General features: G+C 39.6%; 1 long non-coding RNA gene across 1 annotated transcript in view; it reads left to right on the forward strand.

The window, feature by feature from the left end:
• The first annotated feature begins 4,996 nt into the window (after positions 1–4,996).
• Positions 4,997–17,356, forward strand: part of LOC110262299 (uncharacterized) — a 247,190-nt gene continuing 234,830 nt past the window's right edge. Inside the window, exon 1 of the long non-coding RNA XR_014816820.1 lies at positions 4,997–5,361. This is a non-coding gene — a long non-coding RNA (uncharacterized LOC110262299). The remainder of the gene's footprint in view (positions 5,362–17,356) is intronic.

A 17,356-nucleotide genomic window follows, 5' to 3' on the forward strand; every position in this document is an offset into this window, starting at 1 on the left:
TCGAATATAATAATGAAAAACGGAGGCTTATAAATTGTATGTTTTTGCTTTGTTTTTTCTTTGTTTTCTTTCAGGGTCGCACCTGCAGCCTATGGAAGTTCCAAGCTAAGGATCAAATTGGAACTGTAGCTGCCAGCCTACACCACAGCCACAGCAACATGGGGCTCTGAGCCGCATCTGTGACCTACACCACAGCTCACTGCAATGCTGGATCCTTAACCCACTGAACGAGGCCAGGGATCAAACCTACATCCTCATGGGTACGAGTCAGGTTTGTCACTGCTGAGCCATGACAGGAACTCCTGTTGTTTCATGTTTAAGTAGCCCACTTCCATTGCTTTTTAGGGAAAGTATCTGTCTGTAACACATTGGGAACAAAAGCCAAGGAAAAAACCTAATCTGCTTGACAGATCTTTTAAGGGGTGTCACGCTGCACCAAACTGTCCCTAGATTTTAACTCTCCAAATAAAATGGATGCAGTACAGGAAAGGAGAGGCACCACTGTCAGCCCGCACCTTCCTATCTTCTGATCTAAGGATGACACACATTCACAACAGCTTGGCTCAGTTTTGCTATTGAATCGTTTTGTACCCAAGCATTAAGAACTTTCCCACAGCCTTCTCCCCACTGGAGGGCTGTGTCAGTCCTTGTCTCTCAGCTCCCAGCTCTTCTTCCAGCCTAATCAACTTTATCTGAGAGCAGGTTTAATTAGTTTCCTCTCAGAATGAGTTGAATTAAAGAGAAGCTTTCTAATGGCCTGTTCAGGGGCACCCCCTGAAGAGAGATCAAATTTATTTATGATGCCCTTTGGCTAGGTGTTTGATTTCCTGGACAAAACATCACTTGAGTCTTTCAAGGGTTGTTTTTAGGTGTTCTATAGCTGGCCTGAAGCCATGTTCTCTTAAATGGTGATCAAAGGCACAGACAATACAAGTCAGTCAATGCAAAGTGTGTTCTATTTAAACATATTGCTCGGAACTTCCTTTTGAGTTTTTAAAGGGACCCGTATTGGAGACAGTTACAAACATTTTCATTTATCTGTCTTATTTTCTCTCTTGAGACTCAGAAAGGACTGTCCTGACCCAAATTTATTTACTTGCTTACTTAAATAATAAAAGCATTAAGACATTAAGTAGTATAGATGGTACAATGTATTGTTACAATGGAAGCAAAGCTATGTCATAATTACATCCAAAAATTAGAAACCATAATTCATGAGGCTTTTGTTTATCAAAGAGGGTCACTGTTAAAGACAGGTTTCTTAGCAACTAGAAATGGCTCTCTGTGTACTGAAAAACTCTTAGCTTTGGGAGAAAATTGTTAAATTGTCTCTTGGGTCTCCTTTTAAGGGGATACCACTGTATGGTTTAAAACGATCACAACAAGTTGGTTTTAAAGCTGTACTGCTAAAATGCATTCAGTTGTTATCCAAAGTCAGAGTGTTATGACCAGAAATAAACTTGCCATTTTACAAGGATCAATTACTCCTGCAAATTAAATCTATCCCAAGTAGCCTGACCATTGCCTGTTCTTGGTGAACCTCCAGTCCTGCCAAGGCATCTCCTTCTGTGTGATTTTCAAAATAGGAGTATTTAAGATCCCAAAGGAACTGTGTCTACTGTAAACACCAGTCTTATGCCAACAGTGAATAAACAGACCAAGCAGAGTTGCTTGTGATATCATTTTAATGTGAGAATCAAATTGGATCTTCCTTATCAGAAATTTTCCAAGAATCGAGGGTGTTCTGTCAAATTCTTGTAGGCAAAATTACACCTGACTAAATCCGAGATTCCCAAGTATAATTTACTGATTATCCAATAGTTTATTTACTAGATCCATTCTTGAAATACTTTTTATTAATTAAAGGAAACATTCCTTAGGTGCCATGAAAGGGAGTTATAAAGATGGTGAATTCACTAAAAAATAAGAGCTTTAGCAGTCATGTGACAATCTATTTAAAATGTCCTTTCAAATGGAGATTATACTTAAAGAGCCCATATAGAAATATTATCTTGGTCCAAAGCTGTTTTTCTTGTGAAGTGAAAGCTTAGGAATGAGTTCCATGAAAATATCTAAGCCAAGGGAACTGACTTATTTAAGCATCTGGTATGGAACCAGTGTTGGTGAAAAAGAAAACCTAGCAATCTCTCTAAGTTGTGATCAAGTTTTCAACTGATCTCACTCAGAGTCCTCATAGAAAACTCTTTAATTCAGGACTAGAGGAGTTGAATAAAGGCATATTGACAGAGCAGTTGACTAAGTTCCCAGGCATGTGACGGTATCTACCTAGTACCTCTTGTGAGCCTAATTCAATGGCTTTTCTCCCCAGAAACCAAAATGGACTGTGGTCAAAATCTCCAGTCTCTTTTTACAGAGTTCTTGGTTTGGATTTCATCCTTCTGTCATAGGGATAAGTAACTCCTGTGGTTATTAGACCCTTGAAGTTTGAGAGCTATGCTAGGTTCTCAGACTTAATAAGTTCCACATTCCACTGTATGAATCTTCTTCTCTGTTACCTCCCATTGACCCTCTGCTGGTGGGTCTTCTGCTCTTGCCGTAGTTCTATTTGTCTCTCTCTTCCCGTGTGCCTTTCCTCCTGTTAATGCCTAATAAACTTCATACAGAAAGGCAAGCATGGCTCTTTGCCCCTTTTTTAACCTCTTGTCCCATTTCCAAGTATTCACCTCTCGAACCCCAGACTAACTAACCACTGGGCTATGCTAAGTTGATCTCCCTACTCATTGCCCATCATTTGAATGTATTTCTTGAGGTCACCACTTTTCTCTAGAGCCCTCTGACCCCCCAACATTAGGCCTCACTCCCATGAGCGCTGTGGTAGGCAGCTCTACCATCCCCTCCACTGATCCTACCCAGGGCCTGCCGAGGAAACATAGTCCTCTCACTGTGTGAGACCTGGGCCAGAATTCTAACACACCAAAATGTAAGATAGTAACCTTGTGTGGTTTTAAGCCACCAAGTCTTTAATGGTAATGGTAATGTGCCGTGGCAGGGTAAGAACATGAATACAAGTCCTTTAGGCGTTCCGCCCTCGGCAGCTCTCAGGGGATCACCCTTCCTTTGCTGGCTCTGGCCCTGCTGACGTCCATGGCCTCCCCAGCCAAGGGGACACCTCAACCCAGGGGGACATTTCACTAGATCTAATGTTGACAGAACATTTTGGATTCAGGCAGGAAAAAAAAGATGCTTCTCAGCAAGATTATGTCTCTCTGAATAAACAGATCCCTTTCTAAATAAGCTTTCTTTAATTTTTTCCCATTAAAAATCCGCCCCTTCACTCCTTACACGGCAATGAACAAATGCTTGGGTTTGATCTGTAAAAGCCTCGGCACATATTTAAATTGCAATCAACCTGGCAGAAGATTGTGTCAGAACGTTTAAATCTTTACCTTCCTTCTCACTCCCTTATATGTATATTGTATAAGCCAAATGATTTGTTGAAAATATTAAAGCAGGCAGTGTGGGCATTGGTGTTGTTAAAAATGAAATTTAAAGAATTCATTGACTGGCCAAAAAAGGTATTAAGCACCAACTAGGTCTTGAAAAGATGACAACCTACTTTCATCTCTTAATAATATTCTGATTTAAGAGAATAATACAGAGTCTGTAATATTTTTTTTCTTTTTGGCTTTTTAGGACCACACCTGTGGCAGGTGGAAATTCCCAGGCTAGGGGTCAAATTGGAGCTGTAGCTGCTGGCCTACGCCATAGCTCACAGCAATACCAGATCCTAACCCACTGAGCGAGGCCAGGGATCAAACCCACGTGCTCATGGATATTAGTCGGATTCGTTTCTGCTGAGCCATGACGGGAACTGCTAATATTTATTATTTTAATCATATATTGAGACATATATATATAAACTATTTTAAGTATTTGTTTGAGGTCCTTAACATGTTTAAGGACCCCAGTTTTAAGGATAATTCTTTTTCTATCCTTGCTTAAGGACCTCATTTTTAGTGTGTGTCCCTGATCTAAATTAACACCCAAGATCAGGTTCAAAAGTAGATCTTGAAATGTTAAGTCCTCAATCAGGATACACAAGCTGTATGAATTTTCTAATTATTAGTTTTAATTTCGGTGGGCCACCTCAAGTACATCACGTTCCTCTCTGGGAGGAAAAAAAAAAGGAATCTTTAGAGGAAAGAAATCATATCACTAAAAGGAACAGTCTGCTCTTGTCTGTTTGTTTGTTTATTTATATATTTATATTCTGCCTTATTCTAGGAAGGATTTAAGACTGCTTGTTCCTGCCTAAATTCCTAGAACTTGGTTAATTAAATCTTCTGAAAATGTAAATTAAAATGGAGTAACATTATTTGACAAATGGGACAAAAATTATTATCATCTTTTGAATAATTATGTGATTGGGAATGTCTACATCATATTTATCTAATCTGCAATTAAATCATTTATATATGCAATTAAATCATTTATATCTGCAATACATAAATTCACATCATCAATAACAGGAAATGTGGCCAATGGCCAAGTCTGTTGCAAGAACAAAATAGCCTGTGTCAGGAGGAAGGGTCACCAATGATGTTCTAATTGAAATGCTGACAAATTAAACAAGGGCATAACTCATGTTTTCAGCTAGCAAGTGACATAAAGATTGCCACACTGAACTGGCTCTATTTTGTTGACTCTTTTCTACATATTCTATAATACACTTGCCTTGTGGCAGCATCACTGTTAATCACTAAAGTAATGGCTTTCTGCAGTTTCTAATGTCTGTTGGGACAAGTGTCTACTTAATTGTAGAGACTTCAATTCCACTAATTTAAAAAAATTCACTAAGCACCTAACATGTGCAAAGCACTTTGCTAAGGCATGTGTGGCAGTGAGACTATTTGTCAACACACTCTGGGGTATGCAACACAAGTCTCTTTCTTTATATTATGTAAAGAAACTTAAATCTGACTCTGAACTCCTTACCTTAAAAAGCAGCACCAGGGCTCCATCTCCATCCCTTTTTAGGTCACACAAAAATCCAGAAGGTTTACATGGTGCCCAGAACATCAAGAACCTCTGGGCCATGCAGCCACTGCTATTATCAGCACTAATGTAGTCCTTGAATTCCGGCAGTTGTCTGTTGCCATGGTTTCTGGAACATAAGAATCTTTTCAGAGAATGGAAAGACTCGTTTGATGTCTGGATCTGGATTCCTGAAATGAACACACAGCCATTTCCTTTTGGTCTTGACACCAAATGATCTGGGAGCCTATTCTTCTCCCCTTCATTCCTTTTGAGATACATCCCATTGATCGATTTGTGGATATTGAAGAATCCTCACATCCCTGGGATAAATCCCATTCGATCATCATGTTTGATCCTTTTAAGGTATTTTTTGATTCAGTTTGCTAATAATTTGTTTGCATCTATGTACATCAATGATGCTGGCCTGTAATCTTCTTTCTTTTTTTGTGTTATGTTTGTCTGGTTTTGGTATCAGGGTGATGGTAGCCTCATAGAATGAGTTTGGGACTGTTTCTTCCTCTGCGGTTTTTTAAGAATAGTTTCAAGAGGGTAAGTGTTAACTCTTTTCTAAGTGTTTGGTAGAATTCGCCTGTGAAGCCATCTGGGCCTGGGCTTTTGTTTTTTGGAAGTTTTTAAATCACAGTCTTAATTTCAGTACTTGTGATTGGTCTATTCGTATTTTCTCTTTCTTCCTGGTTCAGTCTTGGAAGACTGTACCTTTGTAAGAATTTATCTATTTCTTCTAGGTTGTCCATTTTATTTGCATATAGTTGCTTGTAGTGGTCTCTTAGGAACCTTTCAATTGTAATTTCTCCTTTTTCATTTCTAATTTTATCAAACTGAGCCTTCTCTCTCTTTTTCTGGATGAATCTGGTTAAAGGTTTATCAGTTTTGTCAAAGTGCAAAAGTAATTGTTTTTCTACTCTTCAATCGAGGACATGTAACAAAGTAAAAAATGTTTGTTATAAACAAATATCAGAATATACTGTAATACCATCAAAAGCAAAGAAACTTAATGTTTCAGTCTATACAACCTTGCTAAGAATAAACATGTAATTTCCAGTGAGTCGTTTGAAATATTGATGAGAGTTTGTGAATCCTGAGTATTTGTTGCAAAGGAAGCCAGGTTGTAATAATGTTTACAAAGTGCTTACTGTGAGATAGCTACTGTGCTAAGTGACTTACCTGATGATTTGTTTCAGCCTTGCCAGAATTCTCACTTTTCAGGTGTAGAAACTGAGGGTGAGGTTGGCTAGACCACTTGCCCATCATCAGTGGTGAATGAGGTCATAGAGTATGATCATGGAAGGGCTTAGGGAGGTGGTTTTGTTGGGTTTGGGGGATTAGTGGGAGCCAGGCTTTAGAGTTGCCTTTGCAGGCAGGCATTCTGTTTCAACTGAGGAGTAGAGGAGTATTTAGAGTGACAGGAACTGGTGGAGTTTATAGGGCTATAGCCTCCACTCTTGTTCAAGGCATCCATTGGCACCATCATGATCCATACTCAGCATTTAAGTCCAAGATAGTCTGATTCTGGAACCTCTGCATTTAACCACTGAGCTGTGCTGAGTCATGGCCTGTCAGAGATCACGGCTCCTATCCCTCTTTTCCCAGCCCCTGCTCCATGCCACAGGGCACCTGTCCCCTCTGCTGTTCCAGGCACTGTGTTGGGTTTGGGATGCAAATGGAGATGCTGGCTTGTGAACCAACCTACAATGAGGCCTGCTGGGAACTACCAACTCCCTGGATGATGTTCAACTAAGCCTCACCTTATCCTTAATTCTGGGTCATGTTGGAGTATATTATAATATAAGCCATTTAAATGGTTTATTTTTTCTTTGTCAAGGCAGCATTGTATCTGGATTCGGATTGCCCAGGTTTGCATTCTAGCTCATTACCAATTACTTATGGGATTGTGGGCAATGATCTCAACCTCCTGGTGCCTCCATCACTTCATTTGTGTACCAGAGACCATGGTACTACCCAGTCTGTAAGACATTACATGGATTAATTATATTTTATCTATCTGTATAAATATGCAGCCATAGATGCTTAATATAGATGATGAACTTAATAGCTTTATTTGACAGATGGTTTTATATTTATTTATTTATTTATTTATTTATTTTAGAGCTGCACCAATGGCATATGGAGGTTTCCAGGCTAGGGGTTGAATTGGAGCTGTAGCCACTGGCCTATGCCACAGCCACAGCAGCACCAGATCCGAGCCGCATCTGCAGCCTATACCACAGCTCACGGCAATGCTGGATCTTTAACCCACTAAGCAAGGCCAGGGATCAAACCTGCATCCTCATGGATACTACTTAGATTTGTTTCCGCTGAGCCACGATGGGAACTCCTAACAGATGGTTTTAGAGTCCAGCAGAAGGAATATGCATCTCAGAGTCTTGATTATTTATTTATCAATCAACACGCAGCAAATGTACAGTGTTTTGAGACTTTGTGCTCCCCTTAGTGTAGCATCAAGAAGCTCTTCATACAACACCTGCTTTTATTACTTTGAGTAATAATAATTCATCATTCTTAGCAGTTATGTGGACAATCAAATAAACCTAAGTGACTTGAACACTCACACATCGAAGCTCATTTTTACAAGTGGAAAATGACATCCTCCTCACTGACATACGTCAAAAATACTGGCACAAACTTAGGAAGCCACCTCAGCCAAACCACAGACCACAGGAGGATCTCTCCTGGGGAAAAAAGATGCCCCTTCACTTTCTGCAAGTCTTGTCCAGTGTGAAAAGCTATGTGCCTTGCCAGCAGTCACTGCAAACCAAAAGTGAAATAGGACCTGGAGCCAAGGCAAGGCAACAATTGCCAAGTCCAGTCATTTATTTACCATTCTATGCTTAGTACCTACCACTAATTTCCACAGCCATCTACGGTTTTTGTTCAATACCTGAATTCACTTTTGAAGGGCAGATCAACTTTTCTCTCTTACTAACTGTATCCTATCCTGCAGGTTTTCCCTATTTTATACAGGGGTTGGAATATGATAATACAAAAAAAAAATACACTTGTACTCATCACTATATTTGCATATATTTAGATGTTTTGAATTTTAGAGATAATGTCTGAGAGAATGGGGCACATTTTTCAAGGTAAACATACAGGTCACTTGTTAGGAAATAGCTAATCACTGTCACTCACAGTGGGGTGAGGAGAAGGTGAGAACTAGGGAGAAGGCTTATAACTTCATAGGGGTACCAAGAGGTCACAGAATAATAGCTCAAATCCATGGGGAGAACTTACAGCTAAAATATGAATGAAAAACCATGGCCAGTATAGAGCAGTGGAGGTCAGCACCACTGTATTTTCAGTTTTGTGACCAGACGATATTAAGTCAGAAATAAGTAGTTTAGTAAATGGAAAAACTGGCCAGAAGGAATAAAATAAAGCAAGCTGAAAACAAAGAAAGAGGTGACTGTGTGTTTTCTATAAAAGGTCAGAGTTGAACTATGGTCAGAAAGAGATGGCAGGAAGAGAAAAATCATCTCTCATGGTTTTCATCAAAGAAGTCACTCAAACCAGTCAGCATTAGCTCTGGTCCTAAAGAGGGGCTGCCCAGGGAACAAAGATTAACCCGGAACACCAAGCATCCTGTGTAATACCAAGACCCAGCAATGGAAAGGGTCAGGATTTATTAATCTGTACAGTTTCACGTGGGTGGCATTGTAAGGATGTCCTGAAGGAGGTAGTGGTCCAGAATCTAGGACAAAGTCAAGAGAAGGAAAAGAGGGTAGTCCATTCAGTTTGTTGGTAGGTTGATGGGCATGGCAGGGGGCAGTTGTAAAATATTAATCTAAGAATGTATATTTGACAGCTTCTGGGGTACTTATCTCTCTGATGCTGTTTAGGCAAGTGTAGCTCCTGACAATTGAGACCAACATGATTTCCTGTCCTTGAATTAAGCAACCCTAGGACCAGGCATAAAAAATGCAGCTACTTACTCCAGGAAGTACTTACTCTCAGAGATAAGATTATGATCTAACCAAAGCAACTTAATTCAAGATGCCCTCCTAGTTATACTCATCAATCCAACATACTTGTGTTGAAATCTATTCTCAAAACTAATCAGGCCCCCACTTTGCAAGTCCCATCCAAAAAATGAGATTGGAAATCGCTCAGCTCAAGCCCTAAAATCCTGTAAATATCTCTCCTTTATTTCTGCTCGATTAAAACAATTCAGGGCTGGGTGTGCTCTCCTGGTGTTGGAGTGACAGTCTGGGTTAGGGTGTCAGAAACCAGATAGAATCATGGGACTAAAATCTCTGTCAGAGTGGCCTCTGATGAGATGGAGCTAGGCTTGAAGGAAGCTAGAACAAAATCGTTTCATACTTACTCCAGACCTTAAAAGCAAGTAACTCTCCTTTCAAATATTTAGACTTATTGGATATTAGACAAAATTAATACCTGGAAATAGAAAATTTAATCACTAAACATTGTGACTTTGTGTCAAAAGGGGTCATCAGAACCTCATGTGTCCCTCTGAGATAAACAGAGGTTTCACTGTGTCTGCAAATTGTTCTAACTGCCAGTGATTTTTCTTTCAAAGGGCTTGGAGAGATTTTCAAAACATTATGTTTGGGTAGTAGAGGCCAGGATACAGCACATATGACTTAAACCTTCTCTGGCTTCCTACCAAGGAAACTATGGATCATGTTCCATTAACAGCACAAGGCCTCTCCTGACCTTTGTATATACATCTCTAACAAGTCAGCTGGTTCAGCTAAATCCTTATTTAGATTTGTCAGGAGTCCTTTTTCTTTGGGTTTCTCAATATTTTCACATCAATTCTCTTGACTCATCCTGGGGCACCATAAGCCTTAGAAAGGAGAAAACCTCGTGGGATTATTTTCCTCTTCAGAGGTTAAAAAGAATTAACTTTCTAAGTTAAAAAAGAAAAGAGGTTCAGGAAGGGAAGAAGGAAGGTGCTTTTTCAGAGTTAAATTGGGAAGCCATGCAGAGGACAGCAGGAGGGGAAGCCTCAGGCAGTCTAGCAGGTGGCCCAGTCAGCAGGTAAGCAACATGACTTGCCATGCTAATTGATAGGAATTACACCTGTTGTTTCCATAGTTGTAGAAACAGTTGATCTTAAAGGTGAGAGAATCTGCATTCATATTAGGATAATTCAGTGAGAAACCTGGCATTGAAACTTAGGCCATATGATAACAATACTTTGCTGCCTAGAGATCCTCTCTCTAGAGAGTCGCAGGCATGTTAAAGGCACAGACTTGAAGACCTAAATGCTCCATTGTTCATAAAGACTTAACCTACTGTTTTCAAAGTGTGTCAAAGTGCAAGGTAATGTCAGACTTTTATTAAAAATAAAAAGTTAGCTACAAAGCCAGTGACATCTATTATCTCCTTGAGGCAAGAGATAATATCTGTTCTAAAGCCACAGGAGTTCCCCATAGTAGGTGTTCAGAACATTCCTGCTGAATAATATACTTTGTTTCTTGTTTTTTTGGGGGGATTGTGAACTAATACTTATTGATGTGTTAGGCATTTTGCATACATTATTTTTATTTGTTATTTTATCCATTTTATTTGTTCATATACCTATTTCTTATTTTACTTTTTATATTACTCAATGAATTTATTACAGTTATAGTTTTACAATGATCATCACAACCCAATTTTATAGCATTTTCGTCTCAAACCCCCAGCTCATCCCCCCACCCTCCAACCTGTCTCCTTTGGAAACCATGAGTTTTTCAAAGTCTGTGAGTCAGTATCTGTTCTGCAAAGAAGTTCATTGTGTCATTTTTTCAGATTTCACATGTAAGTGATAGCATTTGATGTTGGTGTCTCATTGTCTGACTGACTTCACTTAGCATGGTAATTTCTAGGTACATCCATGTTGCTAAAAATGTTATTTTTTGGTTGCTTTTAATGGCTGAGTATATGTACCACATCTCCTTTAACTACTCCTCTGTGGGACAGTTAGGTTGTTTCTGTGTCTTGACTATTGCAAATAGTGCTGCAATGAACATTGGAGTACATATGTCTTTTCGAGTCATGGTTTTCTCTGGATAGATACCCGGGAGTGGGATGGTACTGGCACAAAGACAGAAATATAGATCAGTGGAACCGGATAGAAAGCCCAGAATTAAACCCACGCACCTGCAGTCAACTAATCTATGACAAAGGAGGCAAGAATATACAACGGAGAAAAGACAGCCTGTTCAATAAGTAGTGCTGGGAAAACTGGACAGCCACGTGGAAAAGAATGATATTAGAACACTCCCTAACACCATACACAAAAATAAACTCAAAATGGATTAAAGACCTAGATATATGACCAGATACTATAAAACTCTTAGAGGAAAACATAGGCCAAACACTCTCCGACATAAAGGACAACAACATCCTCTCAGATCCACCTCTTAGAGTAATGACAGTAAAAACAAAAATAAACCAATTAGACTTAACTAAACTTAAAAATTTCTGTGCAGCAAAGGAAACCCTAAACAAAATGAAAAGATAACCCACAGAATGGGAGAAAATATTTGCAAATGAATCAACTGACAAGGGATAAATCTCCAAAATTTATAAACACCTCCTACTGATCAATACCAAAAAATACACTTTGTTTTTTGCAATGTGGCCTTTTAGTGGACTGATGAAACCCCAAAGAAGGAAAATTACTGAAAAAGAATTGCTTGTGACTCAGTGGAGGTGTATCAGTCATTCCAGATTGCCTGGAATGTTTTCACGTGGGCTCATTAAGATATAGCGGCAACAGAAATGTCCCAATTAAGGAATATTAAAAATGCAGGCACGCAAACTGGTGATGTCTAGCATGACATGGGGGCCGGTAGAAGATTTATGGAACTGTCAGTTAATCAGAGCCAGACTTCACCTGTCAGTCAACTTTAGGCAATGTTCTATGACAGGTAGACCTTAGTGACAGACCAGATTATGAATGGTAGACAAGCCAAAGGACAGAAAACTCCACTTGGCACGAGGTTACTGAACAAGTAGGTTCTCCTGTGTTAGATTCCAATTGGTAATGGCAGGCAAGAGCCATGTTTTGTACAAACAGATACATGAGAATATTTAAATGGTAAATTCAATGGATTGAAAATGATATATAATCATGACTACTGTCATCCTTTTAAGACTTTATGTGGGGTAACAGTGTTAGGCTTAGTGAGAAAGAGCCTTTACTCTTCCAAATTAAAAAATTCAGGACAGAGAAGCTAAAAAAGACCAGAAAAAGAGTGAAAATAATAATACAAGCATAAAAAAAGCAAGATGTAAGAACTGCAGATGTTTAAAGCTGCTAGAAATTCTACACATCACCTAGAATTGAGTCCCTTTGTTGAAATCGACCAACCAGCAAACATGGAGAGTTGACTTGTCCCAGGTCATCCTTCTTGGGGACCCACAGTGCTGATAGCCCAGCCAAGGGCTACTGGAAGAGGGCCCCATAAGTATGATATTTGGAAGGGAAACTGCCATATACACGCATGTATACACAAAATTCAGGCCACTGGGATTTTAAATCTTGGAAAATTCAACTCTATAGAGTAACCCCTTATCCTCCTGCTTGTTAAAACATGAGTGCTTTTCTTATTGTTCGGTGTTGATTCTGGTCTACCTAACAATACTCTATTTTACACAATAGCTTCTAGAGTTTAGAGGTGTGTCTATATTTGGCCTTTTGGTCATAGCCTAATAGCACATCACCCCCTGCAAATCCACACTATAAAAGCTCATCTTGGAGTTCCCTAGTGGCTCAGAGGGTTACAGATCTGGCTTTGTCACTGCTGTGGCTCTAGCCACTGGTGTGGCACAGGTTCAGTCCTTGGCCTGGGAACTTCCTCATGCCAGGGGTGCGGTCAAAAAAAAAAAAAAAAAAAAGTCACCTTTCACAACGAAAGCACCCAATGAGGAAGTTAAAATGAGTATGGTTACAGATTATGTGGGAACATTTTGTTGATGTTTTTACTTGAAGGCATTTCTATTGATGAGTTATAAAGAGATATTAATCTCTCCTGAGCACACAAGACAATGGCCAGCACCATAGCTCCACTTTACAAATCATTTTACCATTAGCCTGAGCGGCTCGAACACATCAACAACCAGGGAAAGTGCATTTGCTTTATTTTAAGGTAGAATATTTATTTTGGATAATGGATTATTAAATAGATATGTATCATTTATCTCTGCAAGTCGTTTTATTGAGAATGATTTATAGCACATCAACAGCCATTGCAAATGCATTTGCTCTCTTTTGAGCGCTGCTCATTTTATTATGAATGGCTTACTGAGCAGAGAGAAGCCAATTGCAGAGGACCTGCTGTCTTGGGGCTGTGATGTTTTACAAGGGCTGCCTTACAAATATTTTGTAAATGAATTATAAATCTTTTCTTGGCAAACTATCCTGAAGCCCAATTAATATTCCAGCTCCCTGGAGCCATTCTGAGAAAGAGGGCCCCTAAGAAAGGGACTCAGAAATCTGGCATCCTTTACAAAAAAATGGTAGCTGTGCGCTGTGACACAATTATGTCAGCAAGACTTTGATTCCTCATCTGAAATACCAGCATAAATTAGACTATTTATCTATTAGAATTTGATTGACATTAGGGAAGTTTTAGGGCTGAGAATGTGAAACAGAAAACACCTCTAGCTAATCTCTAACTTTTCCGTTCTTGCTGCCCAAAGAAGTCATACTGTTGGCCATTCAAGTTCAAGATGGTCCATTGTGTGTGAAAATTACAGAAACAAGTGTGAAGCATAACCTTAGTGATAATTACTTGGGTTGGTTGAAAAATTGACTATTAAGTGAATCTTTAGGATCTTAAGGTGCATCTAAACGAAAAATACGGGCATGGGCCATTCCAGTGTAATACTGTCAGATTTTTTAATTTCAGAAAGGGTAAACACTGCCAAGTTTTGAAGGTCTGCGTCAAGGATACTGACATAATTTTCAAAGTCACGGTAATACCACAGCACCTCCCCTCACCATAAAACGCAGGGGGTTGACACCAGCACATCTCTCCCTAATCTATCCCATGCATAACAATGTTGCCATGGAGCCCTCCTGAGTGTTTGCAACTGCAGGGGCAGAAGTGGGTTTTTGCAAATGAGATGGGGGTGATGTATTTTATTGCTGATACTGTTTCACCTGTATTTAGTCCCACTGACATGGCAAACCCGTGGCCAATTGTCCTTATTATAGCCCCTGTGTATTTCTCCCCAGTGCACTTGCACAGGGGGAAGACGTGAGCGTGGAGCGTACTTAACTGCCAAGCTGAATGGCTCTGTAATGTAGCTTCAGTGTGGCATAAATTAAGCTGTCATTTTTTTGGCAGCAAGTGCAGAGAGGCGATTTTCCTGTACTGTAACATTTGAAACAACAATTTTCTGGCTCCAGTCCTGACTGACAGTTCTGTGTGATACATTCTCAACGTGTGTGCTTCAGGGCTGCAGCTGGAAACTGCCTTCAAGGCAAGGTATTGTCTCTATTAGCAAATCTTGACTGCAGTTGCCTTCACTGTAGCTGTTTCCTGATTCCTTCTGCTGCCACTCAACCCAAGGAGGCTGCCACCAGGCCAGCAAAATATGGCACTGGACATCTATCAACCTGAGTGAGGAGCTTAAGCATGATTCTCGTATGCAAAATGGTCTTTTATGATGAAAATCAGATTGTGTGTTCCTGTGTGCTGCCTCTAACTGCAAAGCCTTTTACAAATAGGGAGACTTCCCCAAGCTAGGCTGAGGTTTTGTGGGCAAGAAAGACTACTGGATGTTCTGAGGGCTTTCCAGGTGTAGATTGGGACCAGTCCGTTTCCCATGCAGCAGGCTAACTACAGTGCAAAAGCAGGATGTTGATAAAGGTATTGAGGGGTGTTGGCAAGAGGGTCTCTGGAGGGACCACAACAAACTGCTCTTTCTTTAAATGTCCTCCATCCCCCTCCTACCCCACCCGCCAACAGATGACTATAAAGCAATATGGGCACCACTACTTGCCAACCCTCTTGAATAAAGGGCAGAAAAGGTTACCTTGAAAGCAGTCAAAATAAAACTGTAATCACATCAGTCAGGATGCAGTGGAGAGAAATAAGTTACGTTAACCCTGAACTTACATGCAGAGCTGCTGCTCGAGTAGTTGAAGGAGGAGGTGGCTCCCCAGATCAGAACAAAAGGTTTCACCAGTTCCTTTAGGCAAGACTGCACCTAACCTTCCCCCAGAGTGGGTCTTAATCACATTCTGAAAGCTCTTCAAGAAAGAATCCATGACTTCCCTGAGGTTGCGTAGTCAAGCTATTTGCCCAGTAACTTGTTCACAGCCAATAGATTCTTTCTTGTGTAGAACTTAAGTCTTTATCTGTGAGTTGGATGCTGTCACTGGGGAAAGTAGAGAACATAAGTATTCCTCATAGAATAACACCTAGAAGCTGTCTGTTCTCAGGTTCAATACCTAGCTTTGAGAAGGGCTCATTTATTTGTCCAAACAGCAAACACACAATGTACCGTCCTGGGGATACAATGATAAATTGCAGATTAAAATTCAAGCCCTCCACGTACTGCCAAAGCCATACCTTCCTCGCCGCCATTGGCCACACCTGCTTCCTCACTAGCTGGAGCGGCCACGTTTCCTCTTCCTTTCATGTCCTGGCTCAAGTGACTTTATTTGTGGGAAAGAACCACCTCCCCCCATCCTCTTCTTGATTAACTCCCAATCCAGACAGGAAGCCTTCCCTGACCAAATCTTGCAGCTTAGTCAGGGTTAGACATCTCTGCTCTCATTCCTTGAGGATCTTGTGTATATATATCTTTCAAATTGTAATTTTCTTTTATCTGCCTGTCTCTAAAGCTATACTTTGATCTTTTATGCTGGGGACTGTATTTTACTCTGTAACCCTGCTACAATGCCTGGTACATTATAGGTACTTAGTAAATATTTCAGTAAGTGAATGTCCCCATGTATGGTTATTGTTCTCCAGATACATCCACAAATCATAAATTCCCAGTAACAGAAAAAAAAATTCTCACAGTTCATTTTTTTTTCCTTGGGGAGAAAAAAATTACTGTATTGGTAATTCCTATTATACTTCTCCTCTGATATTCTATCAAAATTGTATCATGTTCCTGCCTTGCTAATCCATGTTCAGCCCATGGTCAACTAGCTTCTAAAGATCCTCCTGCTGTGCATAATATTCTACCATTCTCTAGAGCTTATTTTTGCAATTTGCTGAGCTATGATCATCCGTATTGAATTTTCATTCTGCTTATTCTAAGCCATATTATGAGCTTGTCAAAACCATTTTAAATGCTCAGGCTAGATGGAAAGATTCTGTTTTCTCTTCCCCTGACAGGATAAGGCAAGGAGAATATATGCGACAAAAAGGAAATCCAAAACCAAAATGGATAAAATACTCCTTGGGGTCTGAGGTCAGCCTGTGGCAGTGCCATGTTCTGAGAACTGGCATTGGGCAGAGAACAGAGACTAGGTCCTGGTGTTGGATTCAGCATGTATGAGCTGTGACTTTAAGTCACATCACCATTTTATACTCACCCTGCACACATATTTCTGTGCAATTATTAGTGCTGTGGTGATGCATATCAAAAAAGATCTGAAGGTTGGAAAAAATTAAGGGAGAATATTTTTGATACTCTTGAATCTTCGGTAACCACGCAAATGTACAACAAATGGGAAAACAGACTGTGCTAATTCTCCACCTGTTTCTCTATATCCTCTTCCTCATGATCATCTCTATAAACTTTATAAACTATGGAAAGACAAATATCACATGATATCACTTATAAGTGGAATCTAAAAAATAATACAAATGAACTTATCTATGAAAGAAACAAACAAACAGACTCACAGACATAGAAAACAAATTTATGATTACCAAAAGGAAAAGAAGGGGGAATAAATTGGGAGTAAGAGGTTAGCATATATACACTACTGTAAATAAAATAGATAAACAAGGACCTACTATATACCACAGTATCTTTTAATAACCTACAATGGAAAAGAATCTGAAAAAGAATATATCTAAATATTGTGTACATGTATAACTGAGTCATTTTGCTATACACCTGAAAAAACACAACATTGTAAATCAGCTATACTTCAATAAAATAATAATAATCAAATTTATTAATTACATTCCTACTCTATAAAAATCACTAAACCAGGTTTTATAGTAGCCTATTAACCAACCAATTAGACAGTGAAAAAAACTTCCCACTGTACCTTGCCTTAAATAGCTTACAAAATACTCACTTAAGAAAAGATAAATTACAAACAAGGCTTTATGAGTCCCACTGTGGTTCAATGGAAACAAACCTGACTAGTATCCATGAAGATGAGGGT

This window comes from Sus scrofa, chromosome 9 (genome assembly GCF_054392235.1).
Source record: "Sus scrofa isolate SSC_HxYL_T2T_F1_AM1 chromosome 9, Sscrofa_HxYL_maternal_Yorkshire_Landrace_v2.0, whole genome shotgun sequence".
NCBI lineage: Eukaryota > Metazoa > Chordata > Mammalia > Artiodactyla > Suidae > Sus > Sus scrofa.